This window comes from Pinus tabuliformis, chromosome 1_2 (assembly GCF_031772625.1).
Source record: "Pinus tabuliformis cultivar Carrire ecotype Pingquan chromosome 1_2, CPIR1, whole genome shotgun sequence".
Taxonomy (NCBI): domain Eukaryota; kingdom Viridiplantae; phylum Streptophyta; class Pinopsida; order Pinales; family Pinaceae; genus Pinus; species Pinus tabuliformis.
The window spans coordinates 1,224,679,961-1,224,695,224 of NC_142298.1; positions in this window are offsets into that span (position 1 = coordinate 1,224,679,961).

Below are 15,264 nucleotides of genomic sequence, written 5' to 3' on the forward strand. Positions count from 1 at the left end.
CTTGAGGGGAACAGGGAAGCTGTCTGGTTGATAGAACAAGAACAGATGGTAGATGTATGAGGTGAATCTGAACACTCTTTCCCTTGGTAGATTCATTAGCTGTTCATGAATCTTTTCTGCAATATAGGTGGCATAGTCATAGTGTACAGCATGAGGCTTTCCCGGGGAAAAAATGGACAGCATTGCCATTATGGTGTCATCAACATCTTCAATTCCCCTATATCCCAGGACATAACTGATCAAGTCCACTAGCATTCTGCCCAAGTCATTCAGGTACACATATCCAATAGGAGGAGTTCTTACAGTTTCAGAACCTGAATCTACAAACAACTGGTTGATTTTGACAATATGGGCATGTGAAAAATTAGTCCCCTTCTTTACTAAATCCAGCATGGACAGGGGTGTCAATGGCCTTGCAGTGTGGAAGTGGAGCATCTCATTGATGGTTTCTAGAGTGTTGTAGAATAACACTGAGCCTGTAGGAGTGAGAACAGCTCTCTGGCAAGGATCATAGCATTCCTAGCACTTGTGGATCAAGTCTGGAAGGGGATTGACTTGAGGGAGGTTGTAAATGGGCAAATTTGAATCCCAAATCCCTAAAATATCAGCCCCACTAAGTTGCTGTGCTTTCATTTGATTGATCATATGAATATTATACTTGGAGCCCATTGCAAACCAATCTAACATTTGATAATCCATGTCCCCCAGGGGTTTCCAATCTATCTCTTTTTGAGGGGCATTCAGAAGCTGGATGTTTAGAGCTATTGGTGTCTCCATGGCTACTGAGGCTCTTGAATTGTATGTAAACCGGTTTCAACTGAACAGAACGACACAGAGGAGTGTTTCTTTGCAAGGAAGGTGAATTATAAGAAACAGAAAGCAAATTGAATAAACAGCAGTTGAAATACTGTTTAAAGGACTGATAAAACAGTAGCAGGACTGAACAGAGTGTTTCTATGGTGAATTTGGTCAGTTAAGGTTCTTAATTCACGACTGCGCGAACTAGCTGTGACTTCAACTCAATTTGTCAAATGCGGCCTTGCAGGAGGTTAAGGGCTTCACTGGTTGGATATAAGTGCAGGTCACTGTGTGTTTAATGGTGAAAACAGAGTTTTACAGTCTGTTAACAGTTTACTTGAGGAATTACAGATAAAACCAAACTCATGGGATGATTTTGAAGAATACCTGGTGAATTCGTCGGCAAGAGTTGCAAATGCAGATGCAATGGAGGCTCTGGTGGTCTCGGAATCGACTTTAGCAGGCTGGTGCTGGTTTGGACGTGAGCAGCATGCAGAAATAGCAGTAGTGTCTTTTGCCAAAAGTGGAAAAAACATGAGATTTTGGCCTAAAAATGGATTTTTGGCAATATTGGCGCGTTTTTGGGATGACATCAGCATGACGTCATCGGGTGGGGTCGGAGTCGGATGACGTCAGCATGACGTCACCGGGTGATGTGGCAGGTCCTGGTTGGTCCACGGATATGCTGAAGTGGCGGACATGTTAGCGAAAGGACGGATGAATGAGGTGATGCGACGGCGGGGTGGCAGCGACGTGGCTCTGACGTGGGCACGACATGGGACCAGCAAAACCAGGTGGTAAGTGAAACAGCGGTAACGGTTTTCTCAGACCGCCTACAATACGGCCCCGGTTTTGTTAGAGGCCGACCCGAGAAGCTGTGAGGGTGACGCGTGGCGGAGGCCTGACGTCACCCTCTGATAGTTTCTCGGGTGCTAAACGTCGGACCTCGGGCCCAACCCGATATGGATAATAGCCATCCGATCAATGTTGCCCGATCGGATGGTCGACGGGTTGATGACATGTGCGGATGATACGGACGCGGGAGGAGGATTAAAATAATATATATCTTGGGACGCGCGCTCAGCGGAAAAAACTTAGGATATGGCGCTTTATAATGTTTTTCCAATGTATTCTTCGGAATGAAATAGTGCGGGCGGAAACTTTGGATAAGCGGCAAAAAGTGGGTTTTTGGGTTATTTCACAATTTCAAAGGGGGTTATGGGTAGGAGGGGGTTTTTATAAGGTTTTTCTTTACAAACGAAGGTTTAATGGGTGGAATGACTTGAAAGAAGGGAGAGGGGTGAGGTTTAGGTTCATCAAAGTGACCAGATGTCATTTTGATTCCTTTTTAGAGAACATATGGCTATAACGCCAAGGGGAGGGATATTTATACCATGTTTGGGGTTTATACGCCATGGTGTTAATAATACTAGGGAAAGGGGTAACATAAGGGAATTACATATTAGAGTTAGGGGTTAATAAGGATGAAAGAGTGAATGAGGGGGAAATCACTAAGTTTATTTGAAACTTACTTAGTTTAGGGAGTAGATCAAAATAAAAAGAACTTTAGACAAGAAATGTGGCTTCTAAAAGATTAAGAACCACCATGAAACCATAATTTCTTCCATGAATCTCCACTGATGAGGGGATGTTAGTAATGAAAATGGGAAAGGGGAGAAAGGGAGGTTAGACATGCTTATTTGCTTTGCTGCCACCTGATGGAGAAGAACAGTTTCTCAAATCAATGATTTTGCTTTGGTAAACAAAGTTAACACACATGCAATTGTAAAAATGACCCTTCTGCAACCCCACCTGCCTACCCATCTATTTGCCTAGCATTTTTTATTTCTTCTTGGAGGGTGCATTTAGGCTTGCAGACCCTCATTTGCCTTTTCTTTTCTTTGGCTTTTTCCTTTTGATTATCTATCTAATTCTACCCTTATTGCTTCCAAGGTCCCAGATTAAACAGTTGGGAACCTTACTTCTCTACCTAAACTACTTGTATGCCAAGGTTAAACAGTTTGGACAAACTTCTTTCTCTATTCTACAACTAGAAATTCAGAACATGGCATGGTCCAGATTGCGCTGTTGAGCCATCCATCAAAAATTGGGACACATTAAGCTATTTACACACCTTGTATTCCTTTGGAAATATGTGATCTTTGCATCATCAAAGCAGAGCATATTTGGAACTTTTATAGCCAATCATGAAATATGAAACCTATGGGTATAGGTAGCTAACAGTGGCTTCACATGGGGATGGTTTTTCATTTGAAAAACCAAGAACAGCAGGTCAGATTGCCTTGGCCCTTGACTGCTTTTTCCAAAACTTGAAGTATGCTGCTTTGAGATGCCAAAATTGTGCTCTTCTTTCGTGGTAGATTTCTGAACCTATTTACCTTTTGCTGATAGATAATGAGACTTAAGAAACTGCATTTTTACATCTTAAATAGAAAATAATATATACATCTGAATATGTACAAGGGAAACCCAAGCTGCTCTTATGGGTAATAGTCAAAATAGTGTTTTAGCATCCTGCCATTCACAGGACCTTCATCCAAATCAGTTTCATTAAGACTCTTAAGGAAATAAGTGTTGTTTCCTTGTACTGCTTGGACAGCAAATGGTCCTCTCCATAAGGAATCAAATTTTCCGTGTTTTCCTTTATCTTCTCTTCTTGAATCCCACTTAAGGACTTTGTCTCCCACACTGAAATCTTCTGCTTTAGTTCTTCTGTCAAAGGCCTTTTTTAGCTTTTCTTGTAGAACTTGAACTCTGCTGAAAACTTGATCTCTAGTTTGCTGTAAACATATTATTTGATTGATCCTTCTTTGCATATCATTTGGTTCTGCTTGGCTTTCTTGAAGACGTTTCATAACAGGCACTCCTAGTGATGAAGGAAATTTGGCTTCTAATCCATAAACCAACTCATATGGGCTGGTCCCAATTGATCTTTTGGTTGTTAGTCTATCTGCCCATAAGGCATTGACTAGCTTCTTATGCCAATTCTTTTTGTTTTCTTCCAGCACCTTCTTTATAATGTTTACTAGGCTCTTATTTGATGATTCGGCCAGGCCATTACCTTGGGGATAGTATGCAGTGGAATGGCCCAAAGTAATATGAAATTTTTGGCAGAAATTCACCATCTTTTTAGATCTGAAAGCAGTAGCATTGTCTGTGATTATTTTATCAGGGCAGCCAAATCTAGCCAGTATGTTGTTTTCCAAGAACTGAATGATTATTGAATCATTTGCTTGTCTACATGGGGCAGCTTCAATCCACTTAGTGAAATAGTCTGTTGCTGTTAGGATCCACCTGTGTTGTCCTGAGGATGAGGGATGAATTTCCCCAATGAAATCCAAGCCCCATTGTTGAAAAGGTCTCTCTGTTGCAATAGGCCTTAAGGGAAGTGGTAGCAGCTTTCTCTTACCCTCAAACACTTGGCATTTGTGACATGATGTGGTAAATTTTTTAACATCAGAGAAAACAGTGGGCCAATAGTAACCAGCCCTCAATATTTTGTCCACAGTGGACTTCCAATACAAGTGTCCACCACAGTCTCCTGCATGAAATTCTTTCATGATATTGTCAGTTTCATTTTCAATTAAACAGTGCAGCAATATTCCTTCATGGTTTTTCCAAAGCAAATTGCCATCCATCACACAAAATCTTGAGGTTTTCATTTTTAAGAACCTACATTTAGTTCTGGACAATCCTGGGGGAGCACACAGGTTTTGTAACACATAACATATATCAGAGTACCAGGGGGATTGTTCAAAGGCTACATTGATCTTTGGAGTCGCCAGCTCCGGTTCACTGTCCAGCTGGTTGATGTCTAAGGCTTGGAAGTTTGCTTCTGTCATTAATTTGGCCAAACCTTGCCCTTTTATCAGTTTTGTAGGTTTTATTTCAATATCAAATTCCAAGATATTGGCAATCCATTTTCCTCTTCTGCCCTCTAAGTTTTCTTGAGTGAGTATGTCTTTTACAATAGGACTGGGCACATATGCTATAACATGGGAATAAAGGATGTAAATCCTAAAGTCCTTAATTGCTTTGACCAAAGCATAGGCTTGTTTTTCCATGATTTGGTATTTTAAAGGTGCATCTCTAAGAGCTCTGCTAAAGAAAGCAATTGGCTTCTCATTCCCTTGGTCATCTTTCTGAAGCAAAACAGCATCAATAGTATGTTGGGAGGCAAAAGAGAATATGATAAATTCTCTGTCAAATTGAGGATTGGTCAAGACTGGGGTTTGGGTAAGGGCTAGTTTTATACCCTCAAAGGCTTGATTGGCTTCAACTGTCCACTTCACTTTTGAATCCTTCTTCAGCATGTTATTTAGTAATCTGATTAGTTCTGCTAAGTTTGGAATAAACCTTCTTAAGAAGTTGATCTTTCCCAAGAATGCTTGCAATTCTTTGATATTTCTTGGGTGAGGCATTTGCAAGATAGCTTGTATCCCATCTGGGTCAATTCTTATGCCATCCTTTGAAATGATGTGTCCTAAGAGCTTACCTTCTTCCAAACCAAATAGAGATTTCTTGGGATTCAAGGAAATTCCATATTTCCTACATGTTAAGAAAATCTGCCTTAAGTGTTTCAAATGTTCTTGATCTGATTTTGAGAAAGGTGTAAGGTCATCCAAGTAAATGACAAGGAAGTCATGAATCTCTTTGGCAAAAGCAATATCCATTGCTCTTTGAAAAGTTGCCCCTGCATTTTTCAACCCAAAAGGCATTTTGACATATTTGAAGGTTCCCCATGGGGTTGTAAATGTTGTTTTGTCCTGATCATCAGGATGAACTAAGATCTGATTGAAACCTGAGAATCCATCAAGTAGAGAAATTCTTGAGGCCCCTACCACTCTTTGGAGAATGTGATCCATCTTAGGTAAGGGATAGTTATCTTTGAGGGATACTTGGTTCAGATTTCTTAGATCCACACACAGCCTTATTTCACCAGTTTTCTTTCTTGTAGGGACTAAGTTTGAAATCCACTCGGAGAATCTGATTGGTGCTATGATGCCTGCCTTGAACATTTTCTGTACCTCTTGTTCCATTGCTGGGAGAAGCATAGGATTGATTCTCCTCAGTTTTTGTTTAAAGGGTTTTTGATCAGGCTTGAGAGGGATTGTATGCTGGATTACAGAGGTGTCATAGGACTTTAGGTCCTCATAACTCCATGCAAAAACATCCTGGAACTCTTTAAAGAGGTCAATGTATTTAGGCTTTTGATCAGGAGGTAAGGATGCAGACAACTTTATTATTTTGGGCTTGTCAATGGTACCAATGTTGCATTCTTCAATGGCTGCATTCAATGGCTGCATTTTTTGTTTTCTGGGAATATCATTTGAATCAAAGATGTCCTCTAATGGAGTGAGGCCCATTGGAAGGAAATTTTCTTTCAGCTCTATTATCTCAGCTTCAGTATTGGCCATTTCTTCACAACTGATTTGTTGAATTTTCTGAATGTTTTGCTTGTTGAAAATGGTTGGGTGTAGTATTTGTTGTGCCATTCTAGGTGATATTGGGTGGTTATTCTGTTCAAACTGTATTTGTGATTGACTTGCTCTGTTAGTGTCAATTTTTAATCCTGCAAATTCTTGTTGTAAAGTTAAAAAATTGTTTATTTGCATATCATCCTCAAATACTTGCCAATCTTTAATATTGTTTGGAATGGAGGGTCTGTGCTTTATCTCAGCTGTAAAACAATTATTTGGTTCCAAAGGTAATTTGCAAGTGCTAGCAAATGTGGCCAAACTATGAGCATGAAGATTATGGGTCCTAGAAATTTTGGTGATTTGGAAGTCAGGGAATGTGTTCAGTATCTCAGCAACAGCAGACCTATAAGACCTTAATCTTTTGTCATTGGTGACAAAATTTCCCTTCACTTGTTGGATGACTAAATCTGAATCTCCCATGATTGAAACTCTGGCAGCTTGTAAGAATTTTACTAGCTTTAGGCCTAGTAAAAGAGCCTCATATTCTGCCATGTTATTAGTACATCTGAAGTTTAATCTATAGGCTCTGCCTTCTGCATGACTGTTTTCTTTGTTTTGTATCCAAACTCCAGCTCCTGCCCCTAATTTATTGACTGAGCCATCAAATTCAAGGAACCACAGAATGTCCTGTTGTAGGGGAGATCTAATGATCTGTTCATGAGCTGGATTTGTGAGTTGAAGTTCTGGTTTTTCATCTAGCTTGTCTTCTAGGATAGTATCATCATCTGATTGAATATTCTTGAAAACTAGAGCAGCATCAGTGTCTAGTGATTGATAGACTGTTGTTTGATGGGTAGAAGGAGCTTCCTTTGTGTTTTCCTCTTGTATGAGTATCTTAGTTTCAACATCATTATTTGAGAGAGTTGTGTTGTTATTGAAAAGAATGTATGAGTCTATGTCTGAATGGACAGCATATATGGGAAAGTTTTGAGGCTTTTCTTCACTGCTGACCATGTATTTCATAAGTGTTTCTCTGTATAATCTTTTTGGTTGCCCAAAAATAGAGATAGTTGCATATGACATATCTAATTGTAGGGAACCTTGGAGTTTAGCCCCCCATGATCTTGATAACAGCATCGCATACTTGGGCGGGATGTCAGCAACCACAACGTCCATTAGAATTGTTTTTTTTGGGTATTGAACCAGAGACACACATAAATCTTTTATGAGACCTAAACACTTGACTTGGCTGGAGTCAAAGGAAAATAGGTCCTTGTAGGGTCTTGTTATATCTAGATTCAATCTCTCCATGACTGCTTTTGGCATGAGATTGTGAGAAGCACCTGAATCAAACATTGCATTATGTAGTATTTTGTCATGAACATGTAAGCTGACATAAAAAGGTAATATCCCTGTGACTACTGTTTTTCCATCCACTTCTGGGCCAAACAGTAATTCTGGAGTGTCATCCAACACATTGACATCATCTTTGTTGTTGGTGAGTTGAAGGGACTTCTTGATTTGTTGTTTGTAAATGTCGTGCTTGGCTAGTTTTGAGAGAGGAATTGCTATCTTTAATTTGCCAAGTTCAGTTTCTAGGTCAAAGGGTTTGTCAAATTGGGTCTTGGGGTTTTGGATAACAGTCCTTTCCTTGTTCACTAACTCTTCTTCTTGATTCTTATCTTGATGTTGGGGCTTGTCCTTATTACTCACCTCTTGAGGAGTAACATTTGGATTAGAGTGAGAGGAAGATGTTGCCATAGGCTGGTGTTTTGAGAAAGATGGTTCAGTGACTTCCTCAATAGTTACTTCTTCTGCAGGTGAATTTGTTTTATCATTAGGTTCTAACACCATGGCTCTTTTGGGCTGCTGGTTGTCCTTAGTCTTTTCAGGCTGAGTTACATTCACAGTTCTGCTCCTTAGCTTGTATTGCTTGTGGACTTCATAAACAGCAGTGTCATAGCCTTGTTTAAAGTCAAACGATTCACCTGATTTGGTTTGGAACAGTTTGATTTCATCATCTTCATGATCTTCTTGTGTTAAGAAAACTTGACTTTCACCATCCAAACCCATTAAATTAATGTGAGGGTCCTCATTGGGTTCAGTGGATGTAGAAGTCTCAGCGTAATTTTCTTGGAAAGGGGGTCTTATGTCTTGATCAGCACTGGGCTTTCCAATGCCCGGGTTTTGAGTTCTCCTAAAATTTGGATTCCTAGGAGGGTTGTTCTATGGTGCTTCCCATGATGATTTCCTCTCAACCGATTCAACTCTATCACCCAATCTTTTCATTCCACTGAGTATTGCATCCAGCTTTTGATCAAAGGCAGAGGGTTCCTCTTTGAAAACAGTCCTCTTTTCCAACCTTGCTCTGTTTCTTTTGGCAATCAGGTTAGCTTCCACCGTGACAGTAACCCTTTGGGCCTCTGCAAGGGTTTGAGGGTCTCTTTCCTTTAACTGATAAGCCATGTCAGGCTCAAAACCATCAGGAAATTTGTACAAAGCTAAGTCAGGAGGGGGTCTTAAATTTTGTGGGATTGCGTTATATACATTGTTGAATCTTGCACAATACTCCAAAGCAGTCTCTTGGGGACCTCTTTTGATAGTGTCATATTCCCCAAGTATGTGCAGAGGATCTTTCTTTTTCTCCCATCTATTAGTAAAAGCTTGATACAACTCATCAAGAGTTGTGATGGAATTTGCATTCAGAGATCTAAACCAAGTTCTCACATCCCCAGTTAGGCTTTGGACAAACATCCTCATTCTCACACTTTCATCATCTATTTCATAGGTCTCAAAATGGTCTTGCATCCTTTTGGCATGCTGAACAGCTATCAAAGGGCCAGTGGAGTCAAAGTATGAGATTTTGGTTTGGTAGTCTTGGGGTAGGGCTGCGGCGTTAGCTGGTATCTGCAAGGGTGCATATCTGTTAGCCATTTTCACAGTGTTTAATGGGTTGACCGGGATAAATGGGATACCAGGGATAACAGGGTTAATGGGAGGGGTAGAAACTAGGATGTTGGTTAAAGGAGTATGTGCAGTGGATGAAGGTGTGAAAGGAGGGCTTTGAGATGTAGAGGGGGAACTGGGGGAAACAGGGGTAGATCTAAATAGAACCTTGATTGGAGTTGGAACTGGTTCAGGATGAGCTGTCTCAGGACTCAAATCAGCAGGCTTCTCCTGCCTTTGCTGCTTCCTAATGTTTCTAGGGATAGTATTTGGATTATCAACAATGATGGGTGGATTAGGGTCAGGATTTGACCTAGTATGCCGTGGATTTTTCTTAGGAGCCAGCTTCTAACTGTTTTTTTTTTTGAATTTTTTAGGAAATTTTTATATCTGTGAGGACTGGATAAGATTTTGGAATGGCTATATATATTTCAAGGCTAAGAAGATGACTGAAGCAGCTCTTCCCTACAGCTGTTAATGTAACACAGAAACAGTTTTGAAGGCTTCCTGACTGATATTCAGGCTTGCTCTATAGCATTGGGAGATATATAGTAATTAGAAAATCCTAAAGTCCCCAGTGGAGTCGCCAATTATGTTAACACCCAGCTTGTTCCCTTTGACTCCCAAGGGAATACGGCCGGGGTAATCACTAACCAATCTTTGGATTATAGCTCCTAGCCAAACTGTAATCAGAGAGGGCTCTCTCTTTATGATTTGTCTCTGTTTGTTAAGGTTTCAGGCTAGCTATTAGGTTCAGGTTTTGTTTTATATTTTGGTTGGAAGGCTTTCTCTCAATACTTAAGGTGTAATTTTCAAACAGTTATATTCCATTGGGCAATGGAGTCTGGAGGTGTGAAGTGCTTGGAATGCTTTGAAATGGAATGTTTAGCCTGCAGGGCCTATTGGGTATCCAACAAAACAATTTAAACTTTGAGTGATGAAATATGATTAGCCCATGGAAAGCAGTTAAGAATTCTCCATTAAGCTGGTGATGTGAAAGCGAAATATGTTACCCAGGAGCAAGGTTGAATTCCTGAAAACTATGATCATTGTGAAAGATATATCCTGAAAGTGCAGAAATTAAGAATTACACTTATACAGATTATAGCTGAAGAAAACATTCATTAACAAGCATAGATTGAGCCCAGGGTATTCAATGAATAAATCCTGAAGGCTATTCTTTTTCTTTGCTGTTAAACATTTAGAATTTCAGAAACATACATGGATTGCTAAAGATTTAAACACATAACGAAAAGAGTTACAGAGAAACTTATTGTATTGTGAGATGCACAGGAATCCTGCAGTATTCAACTAACACCAGAACGCATTCAAACGACTTCAGGCCTTGAGAAATTCCATCACTTTTCTTTATTAACTCTGAAAAGATCACAGCATAAGAAACTTCTCCGGGAGAAATAAACAACGATCAACCAACCCCTCAAGCTTCTGCGAGGGGCAAATATATACAAACAGTATTACAAAATATCTAAGGCGTTGAGTCATCTGAGAAATAAATGTTTTACCAACTTTGTACAGAATGGTAGATAAGAAGTTATTGCAGCCTTTAATAGAACATAAATGATCTGTTAATCTGTCAGAAGATATTTTGGCTTTTGGAGGCCAACAAGTCGGTTGAAATGATCTGTGTTAATGCTGAAAAACACGCTTTTGGACCTGCTCGGCTGTAGCTTCTCGGTCGGGACACCTGTAGCTTTTCATCTTGCTTTGTTGGATGTAGGTTCTGCTGAGTTGGCTCAGCTTTCATCTTTAATGCATGCTGATTTTATTAAACTGCGCTGTGCATGACAATTCGTATTTTTATAGACAAAATTTGGTGAATGGATCACTATTTACAAAATCGTTTGTATTGCCTTGGTCCACCAGTCCTGAGTAGGTAGTTGATGCCTAAGGATTGCATCCATAGTCTCCTTTGCCTCTGTATACTTATAAAAATTTGGAGCTACTGCAAACAAGTGTTTGATTTCATTCATTATAAAAAATAAACTTTCTACTTTGTTGTAGAGAGTATGTCCTGTAGCTGGCCCTGTTTCTTCTGAGGTGCTGGGCTTCTCATTGATCTGACTTGTGGCAAATGCATTCACCCTTTTGGCATATTGTTCATGTGTGAATAGTCTCCCAGCGCTGTTCAGTAAGCTAGGGAGTCCTCTGTTTTGTAGCACCTGAAACTTCTCCATGAACCTGTTCACCTCAGTCTGCATGTCTTGGGTTCTTCTCTCTAATGTCTGCACTAGATTTCTCAGAGTAAGAACCCTCTTGATTAATTGAATGGTCTCAGTCCTGTTGGGAATTCCCATGGTAGCTAACTGAGTACTTGTCTTATGATTAAGCACATTAATCATTCTGGTGGCAACTTCAGGCATATTGCTCAGGGCATTCCTTGATCTGTGAATTTCAGCCTGTGCCTTTGGAATGAGCTCTAGCTGCTCATGGATGGTTTCAATATACTGCCATTGGTCAGTAATAGACTGGCCAATATTAGCCCACAGCACTTTTCTAAGCTCAGCCACAATTTTATCTAACTTGAGCTCATTTTCGAGCTCTTTGATCCTATCTTTGAGGGCTTTTACTTCCCTGCCCTTTTCTGCCACAGCCTGCTTTGATTTGTCATATCTATCATTGACTTTGGCCAATTTCTCCGTGGTCTCATTTAATTCTGTCATTTGAGCTTCCAGGGCTTGAATCTCAGTCCTTAGCTTTTGCATATTCAAGCTTTGGGCGTGTTCTGTTGTTGGTGGAGCTGAAGTAGAAGGCGATGCTTGTTCAGTTTGTTGAGGAGGAGGAGCAGTAATGGGAGCAGTTTCCTCAAGATTAATGATTAGAGGAGGAGGCTGGGAGGTTTGACCTTCTTCTCTTTGTTTTAGAGTTGCTTGTAATGCTACCTGTGCAGCCTCTGATTCTCCCAGCTTTTCTTGAGTTTGAATGAGCTGCTTATAGAGAGACACCAGCAAGGCTGTGGCATCTTTATCATGCCTTTGTTGAGCTACTTCATCTGTTTGAGGGTGAATCGTGGCTGGGAGTTTGATCTTTCTCCTTAGAGCTGCTATATCAGCATCCCTCAATTTCAATATTTCCTGTATTCCCTTGATATCTTTGGGATCATGCCCAATCTCAATAATTATATCCTCTAAGGACCTTATTCTGTTGTCCTTTGCTTGAGATGATGCTCTCTCTAACTCTAGTTGAGAGGCTGTATTGTTAAGGCTACTTTGTAGCCTGTAGTTGTCCAATGTATGGTCTGCCAGGGAAGCATACACCATCTCACCTGTCTGCTTATGCAATTCAATTTTATCCTTTGGGTGAATGTCCTTGGCAAGGACCTCAAGATTGGTCCTTAGGTAATCGGGAGGGGACTGTGGCTGCAATGTAGTTGGCATGAAGTGGCTCATGATCATCTTGCCCTCACTAACATCAAATGCAGACATTAGGCACTGCTGGTTGGTGGGAGCCATTTTCAACAGATGGTTATATAGCTGTATTTTTATTGGCTCACTACTCTTCTTAATTTCAATGAACTGTTGCTTAATGCTCAGTCCTCCCTCTCTCTGCTGGCTAGAGGAACTGACCTCTCCTCCCAATGTTCTGTCTTGTTCCTGCTGAAAGGAACTGGCGGATGCTTCTCTGCTTGGTGGGCCCATACCTAATGACTACCTTATTTCCATATCCTCTTCAGAAAGATCATTCAATCTTTGCCTTTTTTCCCCCTGATTTATAGATGATGTTAGGGGAGTTTCTCTGTCTCTCTTTCTGCTTACATCCTCCTTTTGTGGAGTTTGGAGGATTGATGCATCAACTGATATTTCTTGCATTGGAGGCACTATTAGCTGTGGCTGTTGCTCAGTGGATTTTGGGGCTTCCACTGTTTGTTCTGGCTGCACAGGTTGTTCCTGCCTTTGTTGTTCTTGTTGTTGCTGCTGTTGTTGTTCTTCTTGCTGCTGCACTTCTCCCTGCTGCTCCATCTCTTTATCTGTTTGTTCTTGAGTCATAGGAGGTAGTTGTTCCTCCTCCACATGCTTTTCTTTGTCTTTGCTGGATGCTTGCTGAGTTTTCATGGCCTCTTGCTGATGTGTTGTTGAAGATGAGGCAGCTGCTCCAAGTTGCTTTGGTATGAGAAAGAGACCTGTCCACAAGTTTCCAAGTCAGCCTCCTTCTGTATATTTCTAGCTTCATTCTCTAGCATCTGCTCTCTAGTAATTGGCTCTTCTAGAGTGCCTTCTTTCCAAGTCAAGGCATTAGCATACTTCTCAATATGAGGCAACTTTACATGTGCATATGTGCCTAATTTGTGTTTTATCCTCCTGAGGGAAATAAAGTGATTACGGTCATAAGGTGACCATCTAAAGCTGGTTTGGAATCTAAGGCCCTCTAGAATTCTATCTGCCTCCCTCCATCCCTCTTCTCTTTTGTTATATAAGAAAGGACCTAGCTGCCTCCTTACCTTCAATTGCACCTTCTTGTTTTTACTTTGGAAATGGATGTAGTCAGCATTTCCAAACTGTCTGAAGTATTCTAGGGCAAAGAGCCTCATGGGGACATACCTTGGAAGCCTAAAAGGGTCCAACTCACAGCAATAAATTCTGATCATTGTGTGGTGTTGGTAGAAGTACCAATCACCAATGCTGTAGGCTTTAGAGAGGTGGAGGACTCTTTGCATCTCATCAGTTAGCCTTGGAGGAGGTACGCCATACAGCAAGGTCATTGCTGGGTGAATGAACAAGTCTATGAACTCAGAATATGTGTAAGGAGATCCTGAAGAACAATGAAAAACTGAAGACCAAAAGACAACTGATCTTGGAATTCCCTGGGCATTTAGTTTCTTGAGGGGAACAGGGAAGCTGTTTGGTTGATAGAACAAGAACAGATGGTAGATGTATGAGGTGAATCTGAACACTCTTTCCCTTGGTAGATTCATTAGCTGTTTGTGAATCTTTTCTGCAATATAGGTGGCATAGTCATAGTGTACAGCAGGAGGCTTTCCCGGGGAAAGAATGGACAGCATGGCCATTATGGCGTCATCAACATCTTCAATTCCCCTATATCCCAGGACATAACTGATCAAGTCCACTAGCATTTTGCCCAAGTCATTCAGGTACACATATCCAATAGGAGGAGTTCTTACAGTTTCAGAACCTGAATCTACAAACAATTGGTTGATTTTGACAATCTGGGCATGTGACAAATTAGTCCCCTTCTTTACTAAATCCAGCATGGATAGGGGTGTCAATGGCCTTGCAGTGTGGAAGTGGAGCATCTCATTGATGGTTTCTGGAGTGATGTAGAATAACATTGAGCCTGTAGGAGTGAGAACAGCTCTCTGGCAAGGATCATAGCATTCCTGGCACTTGTGGATCAAGTCTGGAAGGGGATTGACTTGAGGGAGGTTGTAAATCGGCAAATTTGAATCCCAAATCCCTAAAATATCAGCCCCACTAAGTTGTTGTGCTTTCATTTGATTGATCATATGAATATTATACTTGGAGCCCATTGCAAACCAATCTAACATTTGATAATTCATGTCCCCCAGGGGTTTCCAATCTATCTCTTTTTGAGGGGCATTCAGAGGCTGGATGTTTAGAGCTATTGGTGTCTCCATGGCTACTGAGGCTCTTGAATTGTATGTAAACCGGTTTCAACTGAACAGAACGACACAGAGGAGTGTTTCTTTGCAAGGAAGGTGAATTATAAGAAACAGAAAGCAAATTGAATAAACAGCAGTTGAAATATTGTTTAAAGGACTGATAAAACAGTAGCAGGACTGAACAGAGTGTTTCTATGGTGAATTTGGTCAGTTAAGGTTCTTAGTTCACGACTGCGTGAACTAGCTGTGACTTCAACTCAATTTGTCAAATGCGGCCTTGCAGGAGGTTAAGGGCTTCACTGGTTGGATATAAGTGCAGGTCACTGTGTGTTTAATGGTGAAAACAGAGTTTTACAGTCTGTTAACAGTTTACTTGAGGAATTACAGATAAAACCAGACTCATGGGATGATTTTGAAGAATACCTGGTGAATTCGTCGGCAAGAGTTGCAAATGCAGATGCGATGGAGGCTCTGGCGGTCTCG